Here is a 13616-nt window from a genome sequence, read left to right as displayed (position 1 = left end):
CCCTGTGCAACTCTGTCATTTCCCATCCTGGTGAGGGAGCAGAGGCAGCAACTGCAGAAAGCACTTCAAGTACCATCTCTTTTCTTCCTGTGCACCCATCCAAAATCGAGCAGGCTTTTCAAGAATTGTTTTGTTAAAGATATAATTCAAAAGGGAGTTATTCAATTCAGTATTGACCACTCCCACCAGGAATTCATAAAAGCAGCATGGCTTTACCAGTCTGACAGGGTAGAGATGCAGGAGACTTCAAGGACACAGGTTTATCAAGCAGAATAGCACTATAAGCTCTGCATTTCTCTGCTGCCAGCGTGTACCTACCATCACAGGATTTGTGACCAGTGATTTCTCCAAAAAGAGTGTAAAAAAAAGAGGATGATAAAAGGAGGTAGAGAAGCATCAGTTTCTGCTTTCAGGCCTAAACCTGGCACTGCAGCAGTTCCAAGGGGTGATAATTGCACGGGGAATTTCTGTGACATAGACACTAATTCACATTATATTCAGCTTAACCATGTAACCACCAAACAGCTGTAAGCAAGATGGGATGTACATACCAAGATAAGTTTACTACCTAAAAAAGACAGACAATGATCTTAGCTGAGACTTGCCAATCTCTATTTAGAAAGTAAGATGTTCAACAGAAAGACATATTTCAGCTAACACACAAAAGAAAAGATGAGATTCTAGTTTATAAATAAAATGGCAAATAACCAAAGAAATCACAACATAGCAAAGGTGTCAGACAAGGATCTGAGTCCTTTAATCACACTGCTAATAAAGTTTAAATAAAATTAAGTCACCCATCATTTATTATACTAAAAGTACAAGTTCAAATATTAAGCTAAAGTATTACTAACTCAGCTTTCAGTTGGGTCCAAAAGCATTCATCTGCACTTGATATTGGTGAATACTTTCACACCAGCAACTATTACTTTCAGCCCTCAGGTATAACATCTTGCACCCAGAAGCAGCAGGAACACATTGGTATTTTTTCCCACACGCAGGAATATTAGCCTTGATACAACTACAATATCTCTTTATGCTTAACCGTGCCAGTATTTCCCTTTTGCTTTCTACCACATGCCTTTGTGTAAAATCCCTGTGATAAAATTAAAAGGACAAGGAGCTTTATAAAAATGAATAATCCTACTGAACATGCAATCAATTAACTAAAACATGGAGATGGATATTTTCTGAAAGCTCCTTACAGGCTCTAGACAAACACAGTGAGATAACAATGGAAAATTGTTTGGCTTACTAATTGTAACCAAATGTATGCCATTCTATCAAAACATTCTCAGGAGGATGTCAAAGACTTTTTAAAGTAAACATCTTGTGTCATCCTTTTTCTGAAGTGAAACAAGGGTCTCCAATAAAAATCCTACATATCAAGGACCCTCAAAGAGGTTTATATACGTATTACTGATCTTTGAAAATACAGCTTGAGAGGTACATTAATAATTTCACCCAGCTGGGCAATAAACATTCTTGCCAAAATAATTATGTAAAATTACACAGACCCTTTTTAAAGAGAATAAGTTTCAAGAGGAAAAACTATAGACAGAGTGACTTCACTTTTTTTTTACAGCTGTGTTTTATGGAAAGCAATTTAGTGTGTAAAATCTCTGTCCTTGTAAAATACTCCAAAGAGAAGCCAAAATTCAAACCTGTTTGTAATGCAGAATTTTAAAATACTAGAAAAGTTTACCAGTGAGAAATAAACAAACCTCAACCAAACAAAAAAGCTTTTCACAGCTGAAGAAATAGATAAAATAGCAGTGAACAGCTAAAGGCAAAGACTTTCATCAAGGCATACTTAAACCTTTAAATACAATACATGTCCAAGGGGAACTACCAAATAAAGCATTCGATCATTCTTAATTTGTGGATTACTGTGTTGGACTCCTCTGCTGAAAAGTAAAAACCAGTTAAAATCTCACATTTTTCAAAAGAACCCATACGTTGTAGCAATGGGTCCAATCTTGGAACTTACACTAGCAAAACATTCAAGAATATTCCTATCCAAACTTCACAGGAAGGCACGGTGCTTAAGCAAGTAAGCAAAAATTAAGAAAATGAAGGATAAACAGAAGTATTTTGATAGATAATAAATAAACTTGCTCTAGAAAAACTGTCTTTTATGGGTAATTCACAAAAAATTTCAAAGATTTTGGGAAAAATTACAAAAGATTGCTAGGTACCAACTTATTTCCCATAGTTCTCTATCAGTTCTGACATCTGAGAACCAAGGTTGCAGGGAATGTTCCTAAAACTATTGGGAAAACTAAGCTATAAGAGGCTGAGACTGCAACTGGCTGAATTACCAGCCTCAGGAAGGCAGGAATGCCATGACATTTGTTCTCCTTTTCATTTTCTTTCCTCCTTCTAGGCAGTGAACAGACTAAACTGAGAAGTACAGAAGTGTGAAAAAAATTGGGAACTTTCTTCTCGTCCTTTTATCCTTCAGAAATCTGACTATCTGCAAAAACAGAAGAAAAATCAAAGCACAACATAAAAGTTTTAGCATAAGAACAACTGGATAAGAGCAAAGGTCTCTCAGGCAGAGTCCTACTTCCAGCAGCAGCCAGTGGCAGAGGCGGGAGGAAGAGGAGAGGAACCAGGCTTGTACATAAAGATTCCTGTGCTTGGCTGTACTTCTCCAATCACTGGCTGCCAGCATGCTTGGACTTCCTTCAGTGGAGACTGCTCTAAGCCAGGATGTTTCACAGCTCCCTCATGGCCCTCTCAAAGGATAGTATGAGACAAAACAGAGATGACTATCAATGAGATTAAAGAGTGATGCCTGAAAGAAAATTCAGGGAGAAAAAAACTCTGAGGCAATTTAGTTTTGAAGGTGAGATAAGGAAAGGGGTTTTAATTTTGTGCCTAGGCATAAGAATACAAGACACGCACGTGCCCCTCTGTACAGATGTTACAATTTATAATATTGTCTGTCCAACCCCAGGTTTTGTCCACCCACTGGCTTTTGCCCTGGACCACCCTCAATCACACCCCTTGGGAACTGGGGATAGGGTCTCTAAGACCACCTCTTCATCAATCTTCATCTTCTTCGGGGTACAGGGGGCATGTATTCACCCAGTTCTTGACTGTACTTTTGCAGTTCAGGCCAGGATTAGATATCCTTTAACAGAAGATGCCTATCTTAAAGAGAGACATTTCTACTGGAATTTAGGGGGTAGAATTGATATGGGGAGCATGGAATGGGGTAATAGGGTTGGGGAATGTGTGTAGTTTCTGTGCTAAGTGTAAGGGAATAAGTCGTGCTGCTTCTAAATCTACTTCTGCTATATAACTACTTATAAAGCTTGTAAAAATTAGAAAAATAAAAATAAAACAGATGGACCTTAAGGCATCAGAGTAAAAGGATATTCACTAGAAGAGCAGTCATTGCAGTGTGCTGGCTCAAGGACCAAACCAGAGAAGAGGTTCTTAACTCCACATAAGGAATTGCAAATTGCATTTGTTCAGTCACTGAAGGCTGATTCAAAGGTCATATAGGTTTAGTGTAATGCCAAAGCACTGCAATGCATTTCTAATTGTAAAAATGTTAGCTGTGATTTAAAAAAAAAAATAAAAATTTAGTATCACTTCTTTGAATCCAGACACATAGTGAGTTGTTAGTCTTGAGCATAGGCAGACAAAATTTCCATAGAAAACCGAGTGGTATGTACAATGTGCAGTTCAAAACATATCACTAAAACATAGTAATGAAAAATTAAACCAGAGTTAAGGGCATTACATGACTAGATGAAAGATAACCAACAGCATTTTTTATAATTCCTTTACAATTTCATAAGAGAAAAATCAACGACAATTGCAAGTCAGTCCTAGAATTGCTTCAGCTTCACTGGAGCTGTGGTATTAATTATATGACCTAAAGAATAGAATAATATGAAATGGATAGCTGAAATATCAGAGCTAAGAGAAGTTTGCTTTGTTTTGTTTTGGGTTTTTTTCAATTGCTGCTAGCAGTATCCAGTAATAAATTTAATAACCAACAGCTTAAAAATAACCCTTTGGTTCCACACATACCTTTTTTTAATATCTGCTGTTCACTATTACTTCTTATATGCCTGGTGTTTCCTTTCAAACTTTCCATCCAGACCAGAGCTACACAAGATGCATAGGTTCAGAGGGACTATTCAAACACTGATCTAAGTTCCAGTTAAATGATTTTACAAATTGAGATTTCACTGTGCATTTCAGGCTTTTAACCAACAGCAGAACTTCAAGCAAAACTTCATCATAACACATAAAATTATTGAAGTTTCTGAAACAAAACAAAGTGTCCCTCCAATACTGTGAAACAAGAGGTTATGTCTGCTATATTTAAAGAATGAATTGGAAGCAATTCACTTTTTCACTTTTTTTGTGGATTTTTATTGTTGACATGACAAACCTGTTTATAAACATGAAATCCATGTACAGTTTTGTAGAAAATCAAAATCCCTTACTATAATATACAGAACTAGGTAGATTCACTACCTAGTGGACTAGAATAGTCCACAGAAATGAAGTACTTATGGGCACACATATGCATACATGTATATACACACACATACAATTCTATTTCTACTGGCTCCTAATTTTAGCATGTCACAGTGGAATTACTGCAACAATTTTGCTATTAGACAGGACTTGATTACCAAGCAAGGGCAGAATTTATAGCCTCCTAATTTTAAATTCCTACCATCTGAGCACAAATGTCAACTTAAAAAAAAAGTTACTGGTTACTAGCGCATTGTTGTGTCTGTTAGCTAAACTTAGCAAGACACAGGGGAGAAGGTATATTAGAAAAAAATTGTATTTCAGTTAGAAAGGGGATCATAATAATGAACAAGATGTAGATTTGTATAAAAATATATCTACTCAAGATTTAAAAGGAATCAAGACTATGTAAGCACAACACCCCCCACCTATGTATACATGCATATCAGTGAAACATTCTACAATTAAGATTTGCAGCTACTGAGAATCAATATCAAATTTTTTAAAGTTTGAAGAGAGAGTTAAGAACAGTTTATACAAAATCTGAAATAAATACTTTTTGTGATGTTGTTCTGGGCTGCTCCATGACAAAGAGAAATCATGACCTTCATTTCATACTCCATTGGAGGTGTAGCAACCTTCCAGCATTTCACAGGCTCCCACAAAGTCTCCGTGTTTCCAAACTTTCCATAGCTGAAGCAAGGCATGGATGCAATTCAACAGCCAAAATATTATTACAAGCAGACATCAATACTGTCTAAGTGGCATGGGAAAGGGCTTCATTAGATCTTTTACCATAACTTGTTATGTAAAACTGTTCAAGTCACTGTTGGGAAATTCTTTGGTGCTAGATTCAAGCTGCTCTTTGGACAAGCTAAAACTTCAAAACTACCACACCTTTTGGGAAGGGGAACTAGTTAGTTAGGAAGAGAATCTATTTTCATGATGCACCAATAGAAATGTAACTGCCAGTCAGAAAACTTACTTTTTCTTAGATGGGATTCTTCTGTTCTCCACATTACCCTACCGATCATTTTAGAATTGCTCAGGTAGATAGCAAGCAACATGAAATTATTCATTAAGACAAATGACTACAACCTTTTGCCTAAATTCATGCAAATTTAACTCCTTACAACATAAATTACTCCACTACCTTCATTGCAACTGATTGGTCAGTTATCAGCCAGTATGAGTGAAAATGGCAGAAGCAGGCCCAATGCAGCCTACAGGAGACAGATTTTTTAACAGTTGCCCTAAACACATTTTTGTCCTCTCTACCAAAGTTTGGCAGCAATCTTTCAGTGTATTTCATTGAGATATTTTATATGAATGAGATACAGAATTTTCTGGCTCACAGTCTGGAATCTCCTCTGATAGATCTTGGAAGGAATTGACACAGTAATTAATGAATGTTTTCCAGTTTCAGTTTATGCCCTTAAAACAGCCTGCTATAACAATCTAGGGGTTCATTTCTAGTTTTATCTGGATGACAAACTGTATTCTAACTTCCGTGGTTCAGACTATGTTTTCAAAATTTAAAGCTCAAGATTCAGACACCATAATGTTCTGCCTTTCCTATGTTCTCCTCCTCCTCCTCTGCTATAATTTGTTGTCCTTCTCAAAAGAGATTTTTTCTTTTTATTTGTTATTTTTGTTTTATATGCAGCCCTTCACTCAGCCTTTAGTTCAGAATAAAGTCCTCTCTTCATATTGAAATTAAAATGCAATTGAATAAATTAAGCAAGAATGGAAAGGCCTTAACAATGTTTTCAGACATTTCTTTCTTTGTTAAGGAGAAAAATATTAATAAGAATTCTAGCCAGAAACTGCACTATGTTTCTGTTGTGATTAACTCCATTCTTTCTCTGATTTGCTAGGCTGTGTCTGCGAGCAGCTACTATGGCAGCCTTTTGCTCCCTGTTGTATTTTGGAACAGGTGAAAATATTTCAGCTACACTGTGTGGCCAGATTGGAGTCACCTGCCAAGACATGAAGGAGTGGTATAGCTCAGGGGTAGGTTTCTCTAGGAATGTAATGGGATACTCAGTGCAGTTCTGAGTGGACACTCTCAATAAACCAGTTGTGTTACATAAGGGATTCTGGATCTATTTTGCAGAGACTTCAGAAATGGCAAAGAGAAATGGTTTCAGCAGGAGATAATGGGCTTTATGACTTTTCCCAAATTATTCCCTTTTTAGTAGCCATCATCTTGTCGGGTGACATCTGGAATGATTAGAGGACGATATCTTAGACTGACAACTGGGCTGTCATTCACACTGTCAGTCAGCAAACATCCAGGTTGCCCAGGGTTACAAAGCTAGTTTATGCCTTTGTCCTGTAGTATTTAGTGCTGCTGATTCTTTACCTTGATTTCAGATGAAGCAGTTCTGACAGCCAGCGCCAGAGGCAGGCAGAGAGCTCGTGTTGATGGTGGGAGTCCCGTGGTGCCTTTGTGTGTGACGGTTTTAGAGCTTCGGTGGCAGCACATCAGGCAGGAGACAACCCCAGAGTATTAGAGTGGGCCTAGTAAGTTCATCTGCTTTCAAAAAATAGAAGGGCAATGTTTATCTCTGCCCGAGGAACACATCTAATTATTTTAACCTTATGTACCTGAATGGGAGCTTTCTTACAGAACCCAGCTGTCGGCAGAATTGTTATCCTAAACAGACCTGAAAACGAAACAGCTCAAAGCAACCTTGTGGTCCAAGGATGAGCAGCCCCTGTGCATTCCTCAGCAGGCAAGAGAGCACCCTCACCAAATTAGCATCAAGAATAAATGTGCTCCACAGCAACAACTTCACGTTGCTCAGCCATTCCTCAATACACAGTTTAAATGCCGTTTCACTCACTCACTCACTGTCTGTGCACATCCCCAGTCAAAACAAAGACCTCTGACTTTCAATGTTTCAGTTTGGGAACCCAGCTTTGGGCACCAAAATTCTAGTTTTCAAAAGGAGAAATACCCTACAGTTGTCAGCGTTGTGAGCACGTACCAGCTCTGATACTCAAGACCTAGAACACAGTAATCAGGAAACCAAGAACCAGAGCACCAAAGACAGCTTGCCTGCAGCTTTTTCTTTGCCTCAGTGCATTGTTTTAACACAAAACTAGTCTTTCTTACAGAAATACTGAGGGAATGGAATATTCAAAAAGCCTAATAATTTTAAACTAACAAATGAGCTTATAAATTGAGATAAAGAATGACTAACATAAGTTTGTTATTAGTAAGAAGGAAAGTAACTCACTATTATTTTGGTTGCAGACAGGTAATAGTAAAAGCCATCCTACTGCAGCGTTTCATGGACCAGTTTAAAACTCACAGCATGTGTCTGTGACATCTGCCTTCTGCAAACAGGCTTGCAGCCTTGTCCTCAGAAAACAGAAAATGAAAGACTGTGCTCAAAGCAAATTTGCTTAAAAAATCAATAAAAATGCCTTAAAACACTGTGAGAAGTTGCATAGCCTGAAGGCAAGGAACTCCTTCAGTAATGTTTCTAGCTAATGTTTCTGAAGCATGCAAAAAAGTAATAAAATTCCATAAACAAGTTGGGGAAAAAGGATGACTATTTTTTCCTGATGTATGTATCTGAGACCATAATGCCTCTGCACAGGGCTGTATTCTGTATTCTGCTTTCTGTGTACCTCATTCCTGGTGCTCTACCAGAAGATACTTACAAATTACAGCAAAAGAGAAGCTAAAACTAGAATTAAACAGGCATGTAGATGTGTGTGGACATGGTGTTAAAACAAAAGGAGAAAAGAATCTCTTTGAAAAATGCTTTGGTAGCTTTGTTCTGGATCTCAAGCCAACAACCTTCCATAGAGCAACAGGAAAGCAAGTAAATCACTATAATTTATTTATACTAACTTTTTAAATAGTTCACTCTGATTCTTTTCGAGTACCATCTCACAAACCTGGTTGTTAAGTATAAATTAAAACTATTCAAGAGGTAATATTTGTAAAGCACTTTTGCATCCACAGATGAATGCTGCTGTATAATATGAACATTGACATATTTGACAAGGCAACAGATTAAGTGTGATACAGAGTCAGACTAAAGATTTTTTTCTTGTCTGAAAAGCCCTTGTTTTGTTACTAATATTAGAGCTACAGAGGCCTATTTGACAAAAAGCACCTCCTAATTTGAGAGCTGTAGCTCTTAAGCTCCATAGTAGCAGCTATTTACCTGGTTGGCTCACTCTTCACAAAATGTGCCCATTAAGCTCAGGGGATAAAGCCAAAAAAAAAAAAGCCAACCACTCTACTGAGCATGACTGAACAAGTGACTGTGCTGGCATGTGTTTGATAAGAGACAGGAAAGGAAAAGGAGATAAACCTTGGACTGTAAGACAGGAGTTACATATTGCCTATTTAGAACAATAGGGAAAGCTATTGTTTACTTTACTGGGAATAACTCATAGTAGCACAAATTCTGGTTGCAGGTGTTTGGAGGATTTTCCCTGAGGGAAGGTTTTATATGTACATACACAACACCAGTTTAAGTAAAGGAAATTTATGCATGCACTCTCAACCGAGAGTAAATTTTAGCCCTTTTCTTGTTCACTGATGTTGTACAAGCATTTTCCCAGCTTGGCAGGGCTAAATTAAATTGGGCAACGTTCTGTGTGTGTTTGATGTCTGCTAAATGAAGTGAGCGTCCAATTCGTCATATTTACTCAAGCTCACTCAACTCTGGTAAAAATTAAAATGTTCCAGTTAATTTAACGAGATAATTCAGCTCTCTCAAATCTTTCTTGCTCAACATTTGTTGCTATTTAGAAGTTGAGGGTATGTACTGCCATGTAATTCTTTGGACAGGTCTGAGGACTCAGTAGCAAACAGTAGACATCTAAGACACTAGACTGACATTATGTTTAATCTCAGGCAAGTTCCTGAGGTGCCACTTGAGAGGGGAAGTCTAGGATCAGACCCTTTGGGCTCATTATTTAGAGAAAAGGGATCACACACAAAAAGCCATGGAATGCTTAGGAAAAAATCAGGGCGACTAAGCTAGCAGTTGGAAGATGAGAAGTAAAAAATTGCCACGTTGAGTAACTTGGATAAAAAATATAAAGTAGGCAAGGGCTCCAAGAACCAAAATAATCAAAGTATCCACAGGAAAAGCTCCTCATGCTTGATACTTGGAAATAACAGCTCTGCCTTGAGGTGAATATGTCTTGATCTTGCAACTCAATACAGACAAAGAAGCCAAAAATCATGGAATATTAGTAGTACATATGTGATAAAGTCCACTGAACTTTATGAAACAAACCAAGACTGAGAATATACAACTGGCCATACCCGTAACACTGAGATTTACTCACAGGAGCTTGTACTATTGTCTCTCTGCAAACCACCACCACCAGATGCAATCTGTTGGCTTGAGCACAGCCCCCTTCAAGGAGGATAGGAAACTTAGAGAGATCAACCTCCTAGTAGAGCTGGATGCCTAAAGCTAAGGAAAACTATTCTAAAGTCTCACATACAGGTGCCTTCAGTCCTTCTGCAATTTCCTGTGAGATTGTGGAAAAGACAGTCACATTTCAGTAAGAATCCATTAAGCATCTTAGTAGCTTGGCAATATTCACTATACCTTGAAGAAAATGCAGATAGCTGAAATGCAAAAAGCTAGTACACAAATGCAGAGCAATTTAAGCAAAATCTTGCTGGGGATTTGTGTAAAATTACAGCTATGTGCTCTTGCTGCAGAATCAAAAGCAATGCAGAATGCACCTGGTTTTGTTATATAAACCATGAGCAGCCAAAGATGACTATGATTCACCCTTAGAGAGATGTAAGTTAGATAGGTGAAGAGGTGTCATTATAATAAATATATTTTAATGTGCAAATATATGGGTTTTTTTGGTTACTTTTTTTTTCTTCTAGTGATTCTTAAAATGTTTTCATTTAGCATCAATTCAGAAAGACAGACAACACAAATGGTAGTATTGAACTGCAGTGAAAAAAAGCAAATATGGTGCAAGAATATGATAGCGAAAATAAAAACATCATTAAATGACTTTATCAATGATAAAGAGCTTTTGAAAATACATCATTATTTCTACTCATTTTTGAGCAAAAGGGATAATGCAGAGATAAATGGGAAGCTGATAAAATAGAAAGATAATTAAGAATAGCCAAGAATCTAAAAAAATAAACCAAAAACCTCACCTGAAGAGAAGTTAAAAGCGCGGGGTTATTTACATTGGAAAGGAGACACATAAGAAGGACATTATCCAAGTATGAACACTGAATGGCTGGGAAAGGTTAAAAACTTCACCTAAGAACAAAGGATTTACTGAAGTGAAAAGATGGCAAATGCAACTATGATAACAAGAAACTTATTATTTTCGTTTAGTAATTGAGCTACGGTAGAGAGCTAAATAAAATATTTTTCAGTTTTCTGTTGTATAGTGCAATGTAGTAAAAATTGAAACATTATAAATAAAGTATCTACAACAATATCTACAAATGTTATAAATCTAAAAAATATTTTTCAGAGAAAGTAAAATACTGAGTTTAAACTTTAATTTGTTGATTAAGCTTCTTTCATTATATCATATATTAGATAAAAAGACACAGTCAAATGCTATTGAAGTAAAATATTTCTGTGATCATCAATTAATATTTGCACCAAAACTGGGAACTGGGAATTCTTGAGAATTTTTTCTTCTCATTTTTGCATTTCATTTTTCTCAAAAAGGAAATTCTCATTTCCACCTATTCTGGAGCTCATCAACATTGGAGTTCTTTAAGAGCAAGAATTTACCACAGTTAAACTTTTACAAAGGAAAGAATATCCACAGTGATTAGACAGAATAAGAATTAATATTTTGTAAAGAACACAAAATCTCCGGGACTTTCCCTACTTTCAGACACTCTGACTTGGTTCCTGGGATGATGAGCTGTGTTTACTCACTAAAACTTTTTTAAACTCTCTTCTGTGGCATCTGTAGGAGGAAGGAAGTGAGGCTGGAAGAAGCTTCATCCGGGTAGAAAGGTTTCTGCATTGAGTGCAGTGCAGTGGGCTCATGGCCCAGCTAGACCAGCTCCCCAGCCATGTAGTGCTGATGTGAACTCATGAGATCAAGATTTCAACCTGTCTTCTCTATCAACAACAGGGAAAGGGCTCCCTGGAACGCTGCTGAAGCCTTGCAGCTCTCTTGTGAATGGAGCAGAGAGCTGATATCAAAGGAATTTGGTGAAACGTTGTCCTTTTGTACCCAAGAACTCAAATCTGGTAACAAAAACGAAAGAATGAAACTGGAGCCAGAAGTGGAGATAGCAGAATAAAATACATTTTCAGTTCTTTTCAGGCTGAAAAAAATCTATTGTTCAGCCCCTATGCTGAAGATGGAAAAAGCACACATGTGCACTGAGTTCATAGACTGAGCATTACTTGCAGCTCTTTCAGATGATGAAAAATGCAGATGAGGTTGATAAGACGACTCAGGGGTTTCTTCTGGGTGCTGCAGCATGAAGAGGTTGCCTTTCATACAGGACAGAAAGCTAAATTAGGTCCATGTAACTGTTCAAAATTCATTAGAATGACCTTAGTTAAGCTTTGCTTGCATGCACACTATGGTATATGATAATATAGCCTGGAGCAACAGCAGTAGTGGTGGTAGCACTTTCTGAAATATTTCCACTACTTGAAAGCTGTTGGATTTGTTAAAATTTCTAAAAGGATTATAACAGGATGAACTGGGTTTTTTCCTTTTACTTTCTCCCAGCCAGTATAATAATATTACACAGAGCTTTTCATCTTCAAAGATCTTTACAAATCTTAGCAATTCACAGTAACTGAACAGTTATAAAACCATAGTAAAACTCATTTTTGCTGTCTTGCTAATGTTTTCTTATTATTTGTAATAATTCACTTTAAACAGCAATAACTTCTTTAACTGGGATGGTTCTGTAAACGTAACATTAAACTCATTACTAAGGGAATTTGAACAGTCACATATCCCTCAGTCATATAATCATTGTCATAATAATAAAAATATTTTCTGACTCCCCGCTATTACAGTAGAAGGTGACACATTTTTCTCCTTTCAGTGTAGAAAGTTAATTCATTGTTCTTTTACTACTTAAACCACAAGCAGGAATAACATGGAAACAAGTGCCACCAAAGAAATCATCTTACCAAATATAATCATATATAATAGCTGTGTCAGGTAAGAACAAAATGTAATTTTATTATTTCCCTTTTCATTTCTGAGTAGTTTCTCTAATAACATCTAAAATGTTCCCACGACATTCAAGTTGCTGTGTACAACCAAACAATTTCTCAACTTAAAACTAGAGGTCTGTGTTTGCCAACTATGGGCAAATGCCCTCTGCTCCTGACCACTTAGTGGGTGCTGAAGGCACCCACCAACCAGTGGGGCTGATTCTCCTGGGCTTTACTTCACATCAAAAAAAATACATTGAATGACACCAGGTGCTTCTCAGTTCAGGGAAGGGAATCTGCCTCCAGGCCTTGATGAAGCAGTTTCGTGCACCTGAAGACTCACAGGCACCTTTGCCCACTTATTCCCAACAGCTCACGAGAAGCTCAAAGGCTGCTGCCTTGCTCCTGGAGACCCCACCGATGTGAAACGTGTATTGAACCTGGTGCACTTTCTGCTCCCGGCACTATTACGAGTGTCCCAGTTTGAACAGTCTAATAGTACTTAGCAATAACTTCTTTGAAGTCAGAGAAGGGGTCAGGCTTTTGATGCCCCTAAAACATTTCCTAACTGAGGCCTAATTCTGCAGCCCTTTCTCACACTGAGTAGCACTTAACTGTCCCAGTGATGCCAAGGTGACAGCTTGCACAGAATTTTCACTGCAGAGGCAGAGAAAGAAAATGTAAAAACTAAATTTACACGTAAAGATAAGTGGGCAAGGATCAAATACCTGAGTCAAGCATCACTCACTCATTCCTTTGTCTTAGCTTGCTCCACAGTAAGAGGGCATTTCACATCACAAAACTGCCCTTTGCACAAGGGTCCAACAAGGTCTCATGAACATTTCATAAATGCTACACCTGCTGTAGAGAGAAAAAAATGAGATGTCTTCTTCAAAGCAAGTGGAATTAGAGCAGGGAGGAGTGAGACAGGATCTC

At 37.5% G+C, this 13616-nt stretch overlaps 2 long non-coding RNA genes across 8 annotated transcripts in view; one reads left to right on the top strand and one right to left on the bottom strand.

Annotated features, from left to right (window-relative positions):
• Positions 1 to 11818, top strand: part of LOC135419670 (uncharacterized) — a 47184-nt gene extending 35366 nt beyond the window's left edge. For 6 of the 7 annotated variants that reach the window (XR_010433080.1, XR_010433083.1, XR_010433081.1 and 3 more), the window contains 3 exons: positions 6384 to 6519; positions 6883 to 7032; positions 7139 to 11818. This is a non-coding gene — a long non-coding RNA (uncharacterized LOC135419670). Of the gene's footprint in view, positions 1 to 6383; positions 6520 to 6882; positions 7033 to 7127 lie in introns of all 7 variants that reach the window. The other variant, XR_010433082.1, reaches the window with a different exon arrangement.
• Positions 1 to 13616, bottom strand: part of LOC135419672 (uncharacterized) — a 74987-nt gene that overhangs the window by 27743 nt on the left and 33628 nt on the right. The gene's annotated exons all lie outside the window — the stretch shown is intronic.

Source organism: Pseudopipra pipra, chromosome 10, assembly GCF_036250125.1.
Source record: "Pseudopipra pipra isolate bDixPip1 chromosome 10, bDixPip1.hap1, whole genome shotgun sequence".
Taxonomy (NCBI): Eukaryota; Metazoa; Chordata; class Aves; order Passeriformes; family Pipridae; genus Pseudopipra; species Pseudopipra pipra.
The sequence above is the reverse complement of the archived record's forward strand: the minus strand, read 5'-3'. Positions and strand labels throughout refer to the sequence as shown.